We start from the raw sequence: 8697 nt of genomic DNA on the forward strand, positions 1-8697 counted from the left end.
AATGTGGAAAACAACACATAATTGGTAAGAGAATCCGAGATGAACATATGCAAAAAAGGTGAATGGTGATTGGTGAAGAAGCCTCCAAAAGCTTCCAGGTTTTAGTCAAAGTCCGCCCATTGACCAAAGAAAAGAAGTCAAGGTCTTAGACATTTCCTCATAGCAAAAAACCATGTAAATGAGTGAAAATGCATAGGCAATTCCATGCTAATGAAGCAAACAGTAAACAGAGGTGAAGCTTGAGATGGGAGGAGAAATGGGTGGACAGAGGTGGAGTAAATGTTAATGAGTATAAACCAAAGTGTATAAATGTGAGAAAAAAACTATTGTTCACTGCAGGTCCCTGGTTTTTTGGGGACCCAGCCTGAAGCTGTCTCCATTCTGAATAAAGCTGTTGCAAGCAATGTGTGCTGGTGTTTGCTCCCTGCTTGCTCTGGCTAATGAGTAACGGGATCCATGGGCAATTGGATTGTTGTCTCCCTAGTCATTGGGTACCACAAGGAGTCAGGGTCTAACAGTATTTTTTATAAAGATCTGTCAGTTAATTAAATGCAAGACTCCATCTCTATGCTGTGGGGAAAACCAAGGGTGGGGTTAACAGGTAAGAAATCTCTGATGTTCTCCTTCCAATACTTCCTCCCCAATTGTTTCATTAAAGGAAAATGGCTTTTTTTGTCTCCGACTCCCAGTGGACCATGCTAGAGAGAGATCCAAGAGGATTCATAACAGGTTAGGACTTTTTGCATTACCTTCTGCTACAGCTCTAATAATGTCATACTGCTAGGGTTTCTCTAGCTAGTAGTTGGGTCCAGCTTGCCTAACAACTGAGCATGTTGGAGTTCATGGAAAAGTGAAGGGGCTGATACACACACATTACCTTTGCCTTGCCTGCATGCCATTTGCTACTTTCCTGACTAATCTACTTCTTGCCTCTTCCTCCATCCACACAGACACTAAGCATTCTAGTAATTTCATTCTCTAAAACAGTGGTTTTCAACTTTTTTTTAGAATCGAGGCACTCCTGAAAAAATGCCAACTCCTAGTTTTCACTTGTTTTTGACTACACAAACATAATAGAGCAATTATTTTGTTAAAAAGAGCTCAGAAAGAGCACAACAGGACAGCATGTTTTTGAACTTATGGATCAGTATTTGAAATCTCTGAGTTTATTTTGTGAATAATGTGCTGTGGCACCCTGATTGAGAATCATCACTTTGGAACTTAGTCTAAAATTTTATAGAATTTAATAATATCCTTTCTGTTTAGGTTCTTCAGATCTTCCACGACAACTTTATAGTAGGGAGAGAAGTTTCTGTTAAACAAAGCATGATTTAAAAAAAAATTCTAACTTTTACTAGTTAAAGGACTGCTCCATACTACAAATAACCCATTTTGTGTGTACACACATCCAATATAAATAATTGCTTTTCTCTTTTTCACATTTTAGCTGCAGAATTCTTGAACAGCAAAAAGATGTAAAAAAAAAAAAGAAAAAAATAACAACAGCATTTTTCACTGTGCTTCAGCTTTTCACCCCAGTTCACTAAAATAGTTTACTTTCAAATCAATCACTGCACTGCCCTAGTTATTTCAATGGATTGCTTCAGCATGTCTTCAGTAGGACTGCTTTAATATAATGTGAATTCTCATCGGAGACTGGTGAGATGGGGAGTGAGGGTGAGGGTGAGGGGCACCAGAAATACTGAAGGCATATGGTGGTATAACAATCAAAACAAAGGAAAGTAATTCTGCCATAAATCATGTTGCTGAATCAAAAGCAGCTGGGAGCATGTAGGGATTCAGCATTTGAATGAGACAAATGTAGACAGGTCAAAGCAAAGCACTTGGTCTAAAAGAAACATTTCATGTGACTGAATTTATATTGAAATATTGCAGAAAGGCTTCTCATAAATAATTGTCCTTTCTCCTACTGAGTACAAGAAGCTTATAAGAGAAGACAAAAGCTTAAGTTCAAAGACACAGAGCTCTTTCCTCACTATTACCCTTATTTGCTACTATGCAAGTTCTTCTGTAGCATTCACTAGCTTTCTTATGTTTATTTGGCCACTAGAGATTTTAAAATACACAGCTTAGATTCTAAGAGATTTCAAATCTTGAACTCCCTGAAGCCAGTGAGACTTTAACAATGCTTGTTGTGTCATTGACTTTAGTAGGGACAGGATTCTAATACAGTCTACTCCATTAGGATTACTAATCATAACTCCCTTTGAGTCGCAAGAGAAAAGAAAACAGGAATGCAAGCATTGCCATAATTAGACCTTATTTAATTTAAGGCCTGGTGTTGGCATTAGTCAATGCCATACCCATAATGCATCTAGCCAGTCACATACTGCTGCATTTGTTTTGAACAAGCACTTAAAACAGAATAGGATGGAATATTATTACAGCTGTGATGGTCCAGGAAATATTTAAGAAACAAGGGGTTTTGGGGAGGGGATGCGGGGGGAGGGAATCTTTTATTGGACTATCTGTACTTGGGAAAGATATAATATAAGCTTTCTGGCTTCTTCAGCTCAAGGGCCTAAAAGCTTATCTAACATTGCTTACAACTATACAATGAGTACAATAAAAGATATCACCCCAAAACTCCATGCCTTTAGCTTGCAAGGAGGCAGCCAATTTTTCATTAGAAAAAAATTGCGTGTTAAGGATATGCTGTCATTACAATGCATGTTAATTGGCACACATAACTTGGTGTAGTAGTAATGTAAAGATTTATATACAATCAGATGGCCATTTTTGTCCAAATATTTCAAAAGATATTCATGCTTTAATGAATAAGAAATATTAATATGGGATGTAATTGGAACCCAAGCTAGATTTGTTTAGAAAACAACTCTCACATGTTTCTGGTGCCAGATAATAAAATAGATTCAACTCCACTGCAGTCACTGGGCATGTCTACACTGACTGCACAGTAGCCAAAACATACTGCACAGTAGTGTGTCACAGCACGGACAGTGCTAATATGCTACTGCACAGTATTATTAGGCTACTGCACCATAGCATCACCTAAAAGACATTTGCCAGTGCTACTGCACAGTAACTCCAATTACTGTGCATTTATTTAGTACTTGCTAATACAAGCACTAAATAAATGTGAAGTAATGATTGCACAGTAGCATCTTGTGTAGATTTGCCTGCTGAAGAGGTACCAGTTTACTCCAACTGAGGATGTGAGCTGTGACCAGCTTCATATTTTTAGGTTACAGCCTGTAGCCTACTTCAAGAATAGCCAAATAATTCACAGCCCATTTATCCAATGACTGTTATCTCTTAATTACTGCAGTTTGTCTGTAATCAGATCATGGTTTACTTGCACTACACTGGGAAATGCTCAGCTAGCACAGTCATTAGTGATATATAAAGGAGATCAAACTGTTATTCAGACTAATTTGCCAAATAATTTCTGAGGAAAACCATGGGCCTGTAGCTTATTTGTGAATAGTTCCTTGTATCTCCCTGTATCTGACTTGGGTGTAGAGGACATGGTATCTTCCCTTACTAGAATAGTGTAACTTTTACAATTATGTTTACAATAGAAGCTCACATTTAGATATTTTTTTGGTTATTCACTTAAAATCTATATTTTCCATGATATTTTCTGCTATTAAATTCACTTGATAGAAGTTGAGTACATCCACATATGACACTTTAATGCACATTAGCTTAAGTTAATGAGTATTAAGCATGTGCATCTACATGTGCACCACTAATGCACATTAAAAAGGGCAAATTTAGGCTTTGCAGGTATCAAATTTAGGTGTGAATCATTCAAGCACATTAATAAATGTGTAGAGATGAGAACACAGGCAAAGTAATGTTATTTAAAAACCTAATTTAATATCCATAAAAACTTTTTTTTTACTTTTCTCACCTAGAACACTATTTGATTTGCCAAGAGACTGCTGACATGACAATTTTCAGCTGCAGATGTAGTAAGTGGACTTAACATGGGCTGAGGTTTGGGGGGTATTCTGGACAATGTTATCTCTCCATGTAGACCAGCGTAAAATTCCCAGTGTTGTGACCTTAGCCCCTTATGGAATTCGTGCAGTGTGATTTAATATGTGTGAAAATACAGTTTATTTTCACACATATTATTATCATATTATTTATGATCATATTATTTATGACCAGTGGAGTATTGTGTCTGGTTTCAGTGGTGGCCAGGTATTGACTAGGCATGGAGAAGGGACTGCCTTTCATTGAGGGAAAAAAATGGCAAGGTAATGGAAGGGAAAGCTTGTATTGGCACTGTACTGAGGATAGAGGCCTTCACTCCTGTCATTTGGTGCCATTCACTTGAAAATTGTAGATGGAAAAAGGTGCAGCTAGTGTCCCTAAAAGAACCTTGACTGAAGGAAAAAAAAAAAAGATTTCTCTTAATGTGGACTAACAATACTGATTTTTAATAAGCAAGCAGGCAGGGGAGATTGTGTACCCAAATATTCATTTCATGCAAGAGAAAATGTAAGTGGAAGCAGATGACCTAGATGATTTTATGAATAAAAGATATAATCTGATGCAATCATTTCATTAATACACACATGGAACCAAATGAAAACACAGCAGAGCAGATGGCTACCAGAGGTCTTAGATGGGTGTTTCCAGTTTAGTAGCTAACTACTTAGCCTTTGTGGATTATACAAAATACTATTGGAAAAAGAAGTGTTCCTCATATCAATCTTTCAAAGAAAGTTCTACTGGTTCATAAAATAATACTAAAAGGAATTATTTCCATTGTCTCGGTTAGGATGCGAAATTACACAGCATAAAGAAGGCAACACATAGGTAGGTTTTCTGTTTTCTGCACACAAGTTAATTGCTTACAAATATTTGCAGCGAGAGATACTTTTTTATACAATTAATGTACTTCTGAGGTCTCTGAAGTTGTGGATTCTTTGAATCTTGATTAATTTATTTGCTGTAAACAACAACTAATCTTATTAAAATATTTGATAGGACAATAGTAAAAAATAAGTTTTATTTCAATAGACAGGGCTAGAGTCACTACTCTGTCCAGTTTTCATTGTACACAGCATTGGATCATAAGGATGACTTGAGCAAGGATGGCTTGTGACTGGTTGTAGTAGCTACATGTGGGGCTACTTCTACTCTGGCCTCACTATAATATAGATGAAAGCAGTTGGGGGATGCTCTAGTTTATGGTGTTGGGAGTGATATCAGCTAGGGATTTCCAGAGTGCACTGCACTCCATTCAAGCTGTAACTTCACTCTGGTGTGTCACCCACAGTGGGGGTTGCATGGAGTGCAAAGGGGCTGGATTTCTCAGAGAGAATCTGGCCTATAGCTTCTTAGAGACAGATTAACCTCAGTTTGGCATCTCAGCTGAGGAGATGTACAATCTCACTCTCCAAACCTAATCCACAAGCTTTTCCAACTATATTATTACTCTTTTAATGTAGAATTTGTATGCACTTCAAACAGACACAGTCTCTACAATTTTTTATGTATTTGAAGAGGCTGCTTAAGTACAGTAGAGTAGATTTTGCCCATAGGAGCAAATTCTTTTTTTTGTTTTTGTAAACTTAGGCATTTGATCTTAAGGAAAGATATGCTGTTGCTTTTATGCTATTTTGCATGAAAATTAACAAAATATTAAACAGGTCAGGTTTGACCCTGGTAGGAAGCAATATTGCTGCTTCATTAAGAAACCGTTCTTTGTAAGCCAGGGGATAATGCTTTGATAATCCTAGATGCTTGTGAATGAAATGTAGGATGATTTACTAACACGAATGCTACATCCAGGACAGTTTATATCCATAGCTTGCTACACTGCAAATTCTGGTTCCATAATAGGCTGATGCATTCATGGGAAGAGTATAAAAACTAACCTGTAGAAACCTCCTGTGTCCTATTTATCGTTGTCTACTTATCACAATTGTTTAATTACAGCAGCTTTCAATTACAATTAATTTGGTAGACAATTTATCAGATAAATCTACATGCATTTAATACTTAGATTCATCATGGAAATGTGATAACTCGCATTTATTAAATGCCTTAGAGTGTCTCACACTCTGACAGCTTCAACAGTTCCTATCATTATCCAGTGCATAAAAGCCCCAACTAGGGCAAGCACATGAGGACTTCTAGCATACAGAAATCCTGGGCGCTTTGCATACTTTACACTTCATTTTGTTTTAACAAAGATGTACTGGAAGAGCTTCTCTGCCTTTCATCCAAGTGTGGAAGTACTTTCCCCAAATTACACTCACTCCAGGCTCAGTATTCAGTTCCAGCTCAAATACCTTGCAAGTGAAAATTGGTGGGTGTCATTAGCATTGGAAAAGGAAGAACCCCTGCTCTGAAATGAGGCCACAGTAGAACCCACTTTATTTGGCCTTTAAACTTATTTGCATTAAAAGTGATTTTAGGTAATTTTCTAGCATTTATTAATTGTATTTTTTTCTCCTTTCAGTGTTTCTATACTTGACCTCACAAGAATAAAATGGGTTAAATAACAAAGATCTGTTGACCATTCATTTGAAGTCCAGTGTTTGATTTATCCATAATTGTACTTCTTTTAATTACTATTTATTAACATTCACAGAAAATGTGTGGGGTTTGTCCACAAGAATATTTGCAAAAGAGCTTTCCTTTTATATGGGCATATTTGTCTTTGAGCAAATACACCCATATTTCTTCTCTATGGCATTTCTGCTCAATGGCATGGCCCATGGGATGGCTTCCTAGAAATTTTTTAACCAGTTGCTGGAGTTAATTAAATAGGAGTAGGGGTGACTTAAAGGAAAAAGCCAGTGCCCAGTCTTTGCTGCTGCGTATAATTGATTATGTCCACACATTTGTTTTAAATCTATTTAAAGCTATTCAGTAATTAGTGCAGAGGAACTGTGAGAGGCAGCTCAGAGCATGAAGTTGGACAGAAAGGAAAGCCATTGACTAATCAGGTGGCTTAATAATTGCAAAAAGCAAGGAAAAAAAAAATCCGATTGTTCAATGCCTCAGGTAATTTGGATACCTGGTTGACACTTAGGGGAAATTGACCCATTATTGCACAAACAAGTATATTCCTCAGCTCATAATTGATAATTAACAAACTGAATATAATCATGTATAATCAGAAAGTAGACAATGTTATGTGACCTACATAATCAGTCACTCACTACAAGTAACAGGAAGCAAATCTTGAATTGTTTGAGTAACAAATGGCCTTTACACTGAAGAGACTTCATCTCAAGTATTTAGCAAATACTTAATGTCATTTACAAAAACTACAACTGGTTCATGAAAGTCAGAAAAAGAACAAAGGACTCAGTTATTTACATTAGTCTGACCAGCTGTCTGACTAAAGCAGCTTGCTCTCCCTAGTCCAACAGTGTAAACAACAGTACCCACAAACAGCCTGAAATATTTATTCAATAGCTTTCTGAGAGTAATTTATGGGATGTGCAAAAATTATGACTGGGTGGTATGGTATAAAGGTGTGATTGGTATTTGACTGGGGAAAAAAATAACTCACTGTTTGCTTCACCACTTGAGACTTCTGTAGTCAACCCAAACTCACATCAAGGTAATCTTTACATGACATCCTCCTCTAGCATTGCTCTCATTTTCCAATCATCTATGACACTGAAGGGGAACATATTAAAAATAGTTGAAGTATTTTATGATAACAAGATGTATGGATTCATTCCAGTCTAGGCATTCATCCAAGGAAACACAACCTTTCTGTGATTTGTGTAAACTGCTGGTGACACCACTCAAATAAATACACAGTTTCTCTCTCTCATTCTCTCTCTTTTATTCTAGGGAATTATTAGAAGTAGTGTATGTATTTGAACTGGAACAGAAGACCCTCTGCTTTGAAATGAGGCAGCATTTCAAATGAGTACCCAGGCATTTAATGGGTCAGACCACAGGTCCACCTTGCCCCATCTCCTGTGCCACACGGAGGCAGGGAGCAGACGCTGACCGGCAGAGTGCACTGGGTATGATTCTCGCCAATGTAAAATCAGTGGCGACTAAGATGTACACGCACATCCCAGTATCTTCCAAGGTGAAGACGGAAGAAGAAGAAAGCGCTGTAAAGCCGCTCTGGCCTGAGTGCTGGGTTTCCGAGACCTTTGGTGTCACATCCCAGGCTGGCTGGAGCACAGTTGCTACCTGGTGCCAAGGTGTTGGAGGCCCAACCATGAGCTGGTGTCAGAGGCGGCCCTGAAAAGCCAGAGGAAAATGACTACAAGTGATAAAACCATAGGGACAGGAGACGTGCCACTGGCGGGGTCAGGCGTAGGGGTCAGCCCCCTCTCCCGTGCAGCCTCCAGCTGGGCGAGGGACTTGCGAGGCGGAGTTTCCAGTGCCCGCAGGTCCCCTCGGCCCGGCCCCCAGAGCCGGTGCGGGTGCCCCGGGCGCGGCCATGCCCGCAGGCCGAGGCAGCACCGGCGGCTCCGGCCCCCGCCCGCGCCGGACTCCCTGCCCCCGCGGGGCCGCGTCTTTCTTTCCCCCGGAATAAATAACATGGAGAAAATCCCCGCGCCGCTCTTGGCCGCGCTCCCCCGACCTGCCTGTGACGCAAGCCGAGCCTACTTAAGGGCGGATTAGCGGCAGCAAGACATTAAAGCCCAACCTGCCTCCCCGCCAAGGCGGGCTCCGAGCGCACCCCCGCAGCCCGCCGGCCGCACCCCGCGC

This window comes from Crocodylus porosus, unplaced genomic scaffold, assembly GCF_001723895.1.
Source record: "Crocodylus porosus isolate Cpor-Errol unplaced genomic scaffold, CroPor_comp1, whole genome shotgun sequence".
NCBI classification, from domain to species: Eukaryota; Metazoa; Chordata; order Crocodylia; family Crocodylidae; genus Crocodylus; species Crocodylus porosus.